Here is an 11,303-nt window from a genome sequence, read left to right on the forward strand (position 1 = left end):
TTTTTGTCCCTCAATTCTTCCATTAATGCCTACTCTCATATTTATTTGATATTTTTTGTAGTGAACCACTTTTATCCATTATCATTTCCTTCTGTTTGTATTTTTTTTCCCAGATACTTTCTTTGTGGTTTCTATGGCGTGTAAATTAACATTCTACATCTATAACAATTACATTTGATTTGATGACCAGTTTAAATTCAATAGCATATACATCCACTGTTCCTATACGCCTACATTATTTGTGTACTTGTTAAAATTTATATCTTTATCCATTATTTGTCCCAAACCATAGATTTATCATGACTATTTTTGCATTTGTGTTTTTTGCCTGTAAGAAGTAAAAAAGTGTCTACATACCAAAAAATACAGCATTTATAATTACTTTTACTGGAGGTACTTATTTCTTTATACCATTTTGATCCACTGTCTAGCATTCTTTTCTTTCAATCTGAAGAACTCCCTCTAGCATTACTTTTAGGACAGGTTTAGCGGTAACAAACTTCCTCAGCTTTTGTTTTTCTGGAAATGCCTTAATCTCTTCTTCATTGTTGAAAGACTCTCTCACTAGTAACAAAATTCTTGGTTGGCAATTGTTTCCTTTCAGCACTCAAATATTTCATCCCAGTGCCTTCTTGCCTTCATGATTTCTGATAAGAAATCATCACTTAATCTTATTGGGACCCCCCTTGTACATAACATACAGTTTTTCTCTTGCAGTTTTCAGAACTCTTTTCTTGTCCTTGGCATTTGATAGTTTGACTACTATTGACTCTCTTTGAGTTTATTCATTTGTTTTTTGTTGGGCTTCTTGAATGTGTATATCATTCATTTGGTAAATTTCAGATGTTTTCTGCCATTATTTCTTTGACTATTCCTGCTGTTATTTTCTTTCTTCCCTTTTTGGGCTCCCATAGTGCCTATATTGGTACACTTTTCTCAAAGCTCTCTTAGGCTTTGTTCACTTTTTTGCATTCATTTTTTTCTATCTGATCCTCAGCCAGAATCATTTCAACTGTCTTGTCTCCCAGTTCACAGATTATTTCTTCTGCCAGCTCTGGTCTACTCTTAAACCTTCTAGGATATTTTTCATTTCAATTATTGTGATCTTCAACTCCACTATTTCTCCTTGGTTCCTTCTTGAAATTTCTATCCCTTTATTGAGATTCTCATAATGTTCATTCATTGTTTTCCTGATATACTTTAGTTCTTTCTCTGTATTGTCCTCTATATCCTTGAGTGACAATGATTTGACAGAGATTTCCTATTTCCTAGAGTGTCAGGAGCTAACAAAAACAAACAAACCAATGGGGAAAAAAGCACTTTTATGGAGAAGGAAGAAGACAGTGGCATAAAGATCAGTGGAAGCTTGTTTGCACCCTTGGAACAACTAACAACCGGGAACAACTAGCAAATAATATGGAATAACTGTGGGGGGATAAAAGTGACTGTCCATTCATCATACACCAGCCTGAATTGGGAGGAATGCCTGAGATTGCAGCATAAAATCTGTAAATAAAAACTGTGGCTCTAAGCTGGGAGCCGCCTCCCCCCATGGCCTGAACTGCAAAGCCTCATGATGCTAGAGAGCAGCACTCTCTGAGCAAGCGAGTATAGCTCAGCAGAGCTCCAACTGGGGTTTTAATTAACAAATGTGGACTGCTCAATACAAGATACGATTCCCCAACAGGTAGACAGAGGCTTTGGGTGATGACTGACTTTCGAGAGCCAGAGGGTGGCAGCAGACTGGCCCTGAAGGGGACTTTCTGTCCCTTTTTTTGGCTCAGTGGAGAAAGCCTCAGCCATTTTCAGTTCCCAGTGCTCTGACCCAGACTAGGGTGGAGGTGGCACAGGCAGAGACCATTCAAAATGCTAATGACCTCTCCCTGTGGGGGGAGTGGGTGTATTTTACCTAAAAGGAAAGAGGCAGGGCCCAGCTTTACTACCCACCTTCCATTCAGAACTGGACCCCAGAACCTGGGGGAAAACAGCCACAGGCCAACCTCCTTAAACCAGTCAGGAGCTACAGGCCAACAGGCACCACCTGCTGGGTAAAAAAGCACAGTGACTTGAGGCCTCACAGGGTGCACCAATCTTCTAACACACCCTCAGGGACATGTGATACTATTCCCTTCTGGCAAGACCTCAACCTATTCTTGTCTGGGAAAACCTGATTGGGGTAACCAAGGAAACCAGATGCCTAGACAACAGAAAACTACAACCTACACTAATAAAAATGAAGCTATGGCCAATCAAAGGAAAAAACTTACACTTCAACTGAGATACAGGAATGGAAACAACTAATGCTAAATGAATTCAAAAAGTTTAGGGAATATATGGCAAAAGAGATGACACACATAATGGAAACAATGGGTGCACATAAGGTAGAAATTGAAAGTTCAAAGAAACAACTGGCAGAATCTATGAAATGAAAGGTACAACACAAGAGATGAAAGACACAATGGAAACATACAAAAGCAGATATCAAGAGACAGAAGAAAACACTCAGGAACTGGAGAAGAACACACCTGAAAGCCTACACACAAAAGAAGAGATAGAGAAAAGAATAGAAAAATATGAGCAACATATCTGGGAACTTAAGGACAAAATGAAATGCAGATATGTATGTGTCATCAGTGTCCCAGAAGGAGGAAAGAGGGAAAAGCGGCAGAAGCAATAATAGAGGAGATAATCAATGAAAATTTCCCATCTTTTATGAAAGGCATAAAATAATGGATCCAAGAAGTGCAGCATAGCCCAAACAGAATAGATCTGAATGGGCCTCTGACAAGACACTTAATTATCAGATTATCAAATGTCAAAGACAAAGAGAGAATCATAAAAGCGGCAAGAGAAAAGCTATCCATCACATACAAAGGAAGCTTGATAAGACTATGTGTGGATGTCCCATTAGAAACCATGGAGGCAAGAAGGAAGTGGGTTGATATATTTAAGATACTGAAAGAGAAAAACCACCAACCAAGAATCCTGTATCTGTCAAAACTGTCCTTCAAATATGAGGGAGAACTTAAAAAATTCTCTGACAAAGAGTTTGTGAACAAGATACCTGCTCTACAGGAAACACTAAAAGAAGCACTGTAGACAGGAGGGAAAAGACAAGACTGAGAGGTTTGGAAAACAATTTTGGGGTATAGTAGCACAGCAATGTAAGTGCACTGAACAAAGATGACTGTGAATATGGTTGAAAGAAGAAGGTTAGGACTATGTGGGACACCAGAATGAAAGACAAAAGATAAAGACTGGGACTGTATAACTCAGTGAAACCTAGGGTGCTCAATGATTGTTATAAAAGGTACAGATATGTTTTAAATGAGGTAGAACAAATGAATGTCAACATTGCAAGGTGTTAAAAATAGGTGGGAAACACAATCCATGAAAACTAGAGACTATAATTAACAGAAACATTGTATTGTGCTTCCTTTAATATAACAAAGGCAATATACCAAAGCTAACTGCATATGGGGAGGAGGAACATAGGGGAGGTGTATGGGACTCCTGGCATTGGTGATATTGTCTGACCCTTTGCTCTACTTTAGGTTAATGCTATCTTTCCTTTTGTTGTGTTCTAGCTGTCATATTTGTTTGTTTTTCTCTCTCTTTTTTTTTTCTTTTGACTTTCTATCTTCTTTGACTCTTCATCCTTCTTTGTGGAAGAAATGGAGATGTACTTATGTAGATAGTGGTGATGGTGCTGAATATATAAATACACGACTACACAGGGAACCAATGATTGTTTACATAGGACAGAATTTATGGTGTTTGAACAAAATTGACTTTGAAAATGGGTTGAAGAAGAAACCTTGAGGGTACTATAGTGAGTGAAATAAGACAGACACACAAGGACAAATATTGCAGGATCTCACTGATATGAACTGATTATAATATGTAAACACATAGACATGAAATATAAGTTATCAGAATATAGAATGAAGCTAAAGAATGGGGAGTGGTTGCTTATTATGAACAGAATGTTCAACTAGGGTGAACTTAAATGTTTGGAAATGGACAGAGGTGATGGTAGCATGTTGTGAGAATGACTAATATTGCTTAATAGTGTGTGAAGATAGTGGAAAGGGGAAGCTCAGAGTCATGTATGACACCAGAAGGAAAGTTGGAGGCTAGAAGATGGGAATGTATAAAACAGTGAATCTTGTGGTGGACAATGTCTGTGATTAACTGTAGAAATATTAGAAGTCTCTTTCACAAACTAGAACAAATGTATGACATTATAACTAGAAGTTAATAATAGAGGGACATAAAGGAAAAATGTATATACCTAATGCAAACTATATACTACAGTTAGTAGTGTTTTAGCATTCTTTCATCAACAGTAACAAATGTACTATACCAAAACTATATATCAATAATTGGGGGGAGGGGTTGTTAGGGATATGGGATGATTTGAGTTTTCCTTTTTTATGTCTTTATTTCTTTTCTGGAGTAATGAAAATGTTCTAAAAATTGAAAAAAAATTAATTCTGGTGATGGATGCACAGCTGTATGAGGGTACCATGAATAATTGATTAAACACTTCGGATCTTTGGATAGTTGTATGGTATGTGAACAATCTCAATTGAAAAATAAAAAAAATCCCATTTCATAGTCTTTGCAAATTGACTCTGCATTGGCTGATGCTCTGACGCTCTCCATTGAGTCTACCTTCGTATGAAGAATATCAGCATCGGGTGAATGTGAAGTGCAGCATTCTCTCTTTTTTTAATCTTGGTCTCATCTTGGATTTATGCTTGCTCCTGGCCTTAGGAATTCCTCCATTTACAGGAATTTTAAAGTCCCCTTTCCTCCCTGTGAAATAGACTATCTCCCTCTCCTTGGTTCCTGGTGCTCTATCCTGACTTAAAGCAGGTAGTCCCTTGCCCAAGACCACTTTTATTTAATTGTTTCTTAGATTGCTGCTTCTTCCTGCAGGGAAAGTTCTGGCAGGGCAAGCCAGAGAGTAGTTTCCTCATTTAGTCTTTTAGGCTGACTCCTGAAAAACTGGCATTGACATATAGGCAAGCAGTGTGCACAAAGAGGTTACTCTGCTTGTTCCATAACAGAGTAGGGACACACAATTGGTGTACAGGTTGGCTCTACATTGTTCCAGAGAGTGGTTGGAGGAGGGGCCAGCAAGTGCACCATGAGCTTTTTCCATCATTATTTAAAGCTGCTTTTTCTTGATTCAGCGCTCACCAAATTACTGCATCCCTATTGTAGTTTGCTAATGCCGCTGGAATGCAAAACATGAGAAATGGACTGGCTTTTATAAAGGTGGTTTATTTGGTTACACAGTTACAGTCTTAAGGCCATAAAGTGTCCATCAACAAAGGGTACCTTCACTGGAGAAAGGCCATTGGCATCCAGAAAACCTCTGTTTGCTGGGAAGGCACGTGGCTGGCGTCTGCTTGCCCCCAGGTTGCGTTTCAAAATGGTGTCCTCCAAAATATCTGCATCAGCTTCCAACGGCCATCTTCATTATCTCTGTCTCAGCTACAGCTAGCTATGAGCTCCTTCTGTCTGAGCTTATATAGTGCTCTAGTAAAGTAAACAAGGACCACGCTGAATGGGTGGGGCCACACCTCCATGGAAATTATCCAATCAGAGTTATCACTTAGAGTTGGGTGGATCACATCTCCATGGAAACACTGAACCAATAGGTTCCAACCCAATGCACACTAATATGATCTGCCCCGCACAAGAATACATTAAAGAATGCAGCTTTTTCTGGGGGACATAAATATACAAACTGGCACAATCCCTTTATCTGTTTTCTGGAGTTTTGAGGAAGATGGGTCTGCCAATTTTTGGTAGGTCTTTGAAGATTCTGTTGGGGAGTTGCACTGTGGAGTTTCTTATGCCACCATGTCAGTTGACTGGATGAAGAGTCATATCTTTTAATGCATTTTTATTGAGATATATTTGCATACAGCACAATCATCCAAAGTGTACAATCACTTATTCACAGTATCCTTATATAGTTGTGCATTCATCACCACAATCAATTTTTGAACATCTTCATTAGTCCAAAAAATAAAAATCAGAATAGAAATAAAAATAAAAATATAAAAGAACACTCCAAACATCCCATACTCCTCCTCCCTCCCTTTTATTCATTTACTTTGTGCCCCTATTTTTCTACTCATCTGTCCATGCACTGGATAAAGGGAGTGTGAGCCATAAGGGTTTCACAATCATGTGGTCCCACCATATAAGCTATATAGTTATACGATTGTCTTCAAGAATCAAGGATACTGGGCTGCAGTTCAACAATTTCATGTATTTCCTTCTAACTATTCCAATACAATAAAAACTATAAAAGGACATCTATATAATGCATAAGAATAACCTCCAAAATGGTCTCTCAACTCCATTTGAGATCTTTCAGCCACTGAAACTGTATTTTGTTTCATTTTACTTCCCCCTTTTGGTCAAGAAGATGTTCTCAATCCCACGATGCCAGGTCCAAGCTCTTTCAGGGTCCCATGTCTCATGTTGCCAGGGAGATTTACACCCCTGGGAGTCGTGTCCCACATAGGGGGAAAGGCAACAAGTCCATCTACTGAGTTAACTTAGAGAGAGAGGCCACATCTAAGCAACAAAAAAGGTTCTCTGGGGGTGAAGGGTCATATTTTTAATGAGTGTGGAGTATGAATAATATAACTAGAAAAATGGTGAACCAATTGTAGTAAGGATGTGGCAATGTTATGTCATAGAATAACCAGCACTAACAGCATCTATTTCATGTTCTCTTCCAAAGAGTCAATTGAACTTTGAGGCACTTAGGTTTGTAAGAATACGTAACTACTACCAAAATTTATTGTTTATGTATTTGTGTAAACACATTTAATAGCTTTAGCAAATCAAAACATATATATATGTCTGTATCTACCTACTATATTCATTTTAATAAGTACTCAGTTGGCCTTTTATATCTCAGTATTTGATCTACCTCTACTTTTTGGAAGTTTTTTTCTATCACAGTTTTATTTTCATTTTCTCCATTGTGTTCACCTTTCTTTTACAAAATCCTGTTAGAATAATGTTAAACTATTTAGCTTTATTTCTCATGTTTTTTGATTTTCTAACATTTTAATTTGGGAGTAAAATTCTAGGAAATATCAAAATACAATTTTTTTCTTCCACATCATTTTAGATTTTAGTCATCATTTTCACAATCATAAATGTAATTTTTAAATTTCCAAGATGTAATTTCCAGGTGTCTTTCTTTTTATCTGAATGCTTTTTTTTTTAAATAACAGTTCTTGACTAATAGACCTGATATTATTAAAATATCTCTAGAGATTATAATTTAAATGTAATCATTTTCCTGAATTATCTCTGTTCTCTGAAGATAATATTTCAGTTTGTTTGTGAGCTAACAAAATCACAAAGCCTGGTCCAGGTTTTACTGTATTTCACCTAGTAATCAATACTTAGGATGCATATAAGATCAAAGAAAAGTGGTGGTATGAGTAGATTAACTTCCTTGAGGAGCATCTCAGAGGGTTGCCGCTAATGTACGGAGATCTCAGCAAGAGAACTCTCTAGTCGTAGGGGCCCAGAACCATGAACTTGGAAGTTGGAAAGCAACATCAGTTCACATCACATACATCTAACATTTAAATTACTTTCTTGCTATGCCGTCAGGCCTACTTGTGGTTTCAGCCTATCTAGCCAGTCCATGGCCTTCCACAGTTCATCTCTGTTCTTTGTAAGCTGCTGATTTTCTTCAAAGGTCAGAGTCCATGATTTTCCAATTGTATTTATAAATAATTAAGTTGAATAATATATGCAGCTATAGTGAGTTTGCCCTGTAGATTTGTAACTCCCTTTCTCAAACAGGTTTATCTCTGAAATGAAAGGGTTAACTCTTGGCTGTATGTACTCCCTGGGGATGTTGTATTATCATACAATTTCCTTTCATGGAAGCTGCCTAGTCACAGCACAGTCCCCACCCCCCACCACATCCTGCTCCTAGTTTTGGATGGTGAGCAGTTAACACATTCTCTATTAAGCTTCCTTTCAGGCACCTAAATACATGCCAGGATCTTAGATTTCCCTGAGAAATTTCACTTGTTCCTGAAAGTTGCTTCCTATGAGTGAAAGATCGTGGAGTTGGAGCAAATACATGTGTAGGTAGTCTTCTCATTGTTCTGATTACTATGCATACAGTTCACTACTCTTCTCTAACTCTGGCAAGGTTTACCTGTGATTCAGTTTTCTACTGCACAGGTTCTGCACTCTGATTTCCTCTGCTCTGTGTTCATTGCTATAGTCACTTGTGTGTTCAATCCAACAGGAATTCGGCAAATTTCCATGTTTGTGATGTCTGTTCCTCTACATTTTCATAGATTTCTATGGAATTTATCTTTTCTTTTGGTAAAACTTATATGAACAGTTTCAGGAAGTAAATGAATGTGTTCTGCCTACTATCTTTAGAAGTAATTTTTTTTTCATAAATTTAATGATCACCTATTAATTATTGATTTTCTACTTTAACTAGAAGTTGTTTTTTTATAAATTTTATGATCACCTATTAATTATTGATTTTCAACGGATCTATTGTAAGTATTGACTATGATGTAACTCTTACTGACCTTTCAAAAATAAACTTAATTAGTAGAGAGCTCACTTATACAAAGAGAAAGGAAGTAATGGTCAAGTTATAACAAGGAGGAAGAAAATATATATATAAATACTTATAGTTATGTACATATAGTTATATATATATTTCTCTTTCATTTACATTTTTATTATTTCCTCCATCTCAATCTAAAAGTGAGAGGAAGAAGTTTTTTTTTTCCTTCATTCAGAATAAAAGCATCAACTAAAGTAGATTTAAGTATGTAAGCATTAACTTCATTTAATAATTGATTTTGTCTTAATGTGTAGAAGTAATTAGAAAGTACATATTATAATGAACATTATCAAAGGAATATCTAGGATATTTTCCAATATCTTATTAAGAATTTCTTATTTTAAACTCTTGTGATAAAATTCTCTCAGAGTTAAAGGATAAGTTTATCTTTCCCTATGAGCTGACAGATTTCCAGAGAACAGTCCGTAAGTTATCATTCATGCCCTATTCTCTTTATAATAAATAAAAACGTTTTAAATGTTTTTCTAAAGTTCCCATCACAATGAATGTGCCTAATTGGAAAGAATGTTTCATAAGCTCTTATACTGATGGAAGATAAAGTTCAAATTAACATAAAATGCTATTTCCACCAGAAGATCAATTTCACTCACCTAACAAATTAAAAGAAAATGAATTTTAATGGATTCCTTTAGAGTAACAAATTGCCACAAATATTTTAAACAGATAATCTCATGTATTATGGCAAATACATAACTAGCACCACTTGGCATATATTAAAGTAATGAATTTAATATGTTTGACATAATTTGCATGAAAGATCTATTTATAAATACAATATCTGGAGATTTTCTACCACCATATCTGCTTCTGGTTTAGTCTCTCCTCTCCTGTATATCCATCCTTTAAATTTTACTTCAAATACAAAGTCCTCCATGAAGCTACTTTTAAAACTTCACCCAGCAATGAGGCTCTCCACCTTGAAAGCCCTTAGTATTTTTATCTGTCCTGTGACTGTTATACTACTCTTTATTTTAGCATAGTTGTTTTTGTACTTCAAAAAACAAAAATCTTCTCTTTCAGTGCAGTTTTTTCCTTATCATTTTTCTATATTACAAAATAGTGACTACAGTGCTGTATTTATTATAGTCATAAAACAGATCTTAGTTAAAATATATGCTTGTGAGGTTGAAAAAGAATTTGAATATGAAGTTTTTTCATTGCCAATAAATAGCACAATGATTAAACTGATCAGTTTGGCTGATAAAAAAATAACTATCCAGATTAAAAGCATCTCCTCCATGTAGAACAGATAATATACACATACACAAAAATAATACCGTAGGTTTAGGGCAGTGAGGGGCATGGCCGGCACTGCTGTCTGCCTGGGATTGGCCAGCCCAGGCCTGCTGCCAGGAGGCTGAGTTGCTATAGGTTGTAACCAACATTTGAAAACAGAGAACCCAAAATGGAAAAGTGACTATCCCATGACAGATGGACAGTTGCTCAGCAAGAGAGATGAATTTTAGGATACTGCACCAGCCTTTGTAGGCAGCAAAGAGATTTGGGTAACCTTGAAGGCTGCAGCCCATGCTTTTGAAAGCAATGATCATGAACTGGCACAAGCAATCATTGATCGTGCAAAGAGAACTTTACCGTATGGTCAACTACAGAGTGCTATGATGAAGTAGGAAACGGGTATCAGCTTCCAGTCTACTGCTTGGCACCACCAATCAACATGATAGGAGCCAAGAGTAACATTAAAGATTCTGATATTCCCGAGCCACCAACCAACTCTGGATATGAATGACAGCTCCATTTGTGCCTTTCCACTGGCAAAGACCTCAAACATGTAGTCTCAGGTACAGACACAGTATATCACATGAAGAGCTGGTTACACCCAGCAGACGGAATGGAACCAAGTAGTCAACCAGTTCTTTTCCGGCAGGCCTCACCCCGACAAAATGAAGTTGGGGGAACTGGAGATTCCAAAGGACTATTCTTTACAGTTTATAGCCAACCTTTGCAAATTACACGGGTTGAGAACCAAGCTGATCCTGCTGGATGGTCTCAGACCCCTCCTGCTCCTTTTTATTATTGTTGTTTCCTACTCTGTGGAGTGAAAATTTATTGTCACTGCTCTGGATTTAAATTTATTTTCATTGCTCTGAGTTTAAATGTCCTGGATGCAGTTCTGAGGAATTCCCAGTAAAATAATTCTGTCTGTGATGGAGACCAACAAAAATAGTGAATAAAACACAAATAGCCAGCCTTTGAGACTCATGTAATTACAATTTCTAATTTGAGAGGCAGTTAAGAAATACATAATCATTTATTTTAAAACACCCAATTATTATATAATAGCTGTAATTAAATGATTTGGACCTGTAAATGGAACATTGCATCCATGAAGAACAGCACCTGGCACCTTCTGAATACAGAATTTTTTTTAATAAGTCAAATTATTCGATTTCCAGAAATTATCAATGATGGTTACAAAATTTAAGTTACCTTATGAAAATTGAAAGAGCAGTATTTAAGGTTTGCTTCTATTCCAGTTTTAATTATTTGCACAATTAATATTCAGCAATAAAGGAATAGATACTGGGGCAAATCGTGTTTCACTTTAGCTTTCCTCATCCCTATATTGTTGAGCTCCTTATTTACATTCACTAAATGTTGATGCTTTCCA

General features: G+C 36.6%; 1 pseudogene; it reads left to right on the top strand.

Moving 5' to 3' along the window:
• The first annotated feature begins 10,041 nt into the window (after window positions 1–10,041).
• On the top strand, window positions 10,042–10,823 carry LOC119523289 (annotated as a pseudogene).
• Window positions 10,824–11,303: the final 480 nt, after the last annotated feature.

This window comes from Choloepus didactylus, chromosome 1 (genome assembly GCF_015220235.1).
Source record: "Choloepus didactylus isolate mChoDid1 chromosome 1, mChoDid1.pri, whole genome shotgun sequence".
NCBI classification, from domain to species: domain Eukaryota; kingdom Metazoa; phylum Chordata; class Mammalia; order Pilosa; family Megalonychidae; genus Choloepus; species Choloepus didactylus.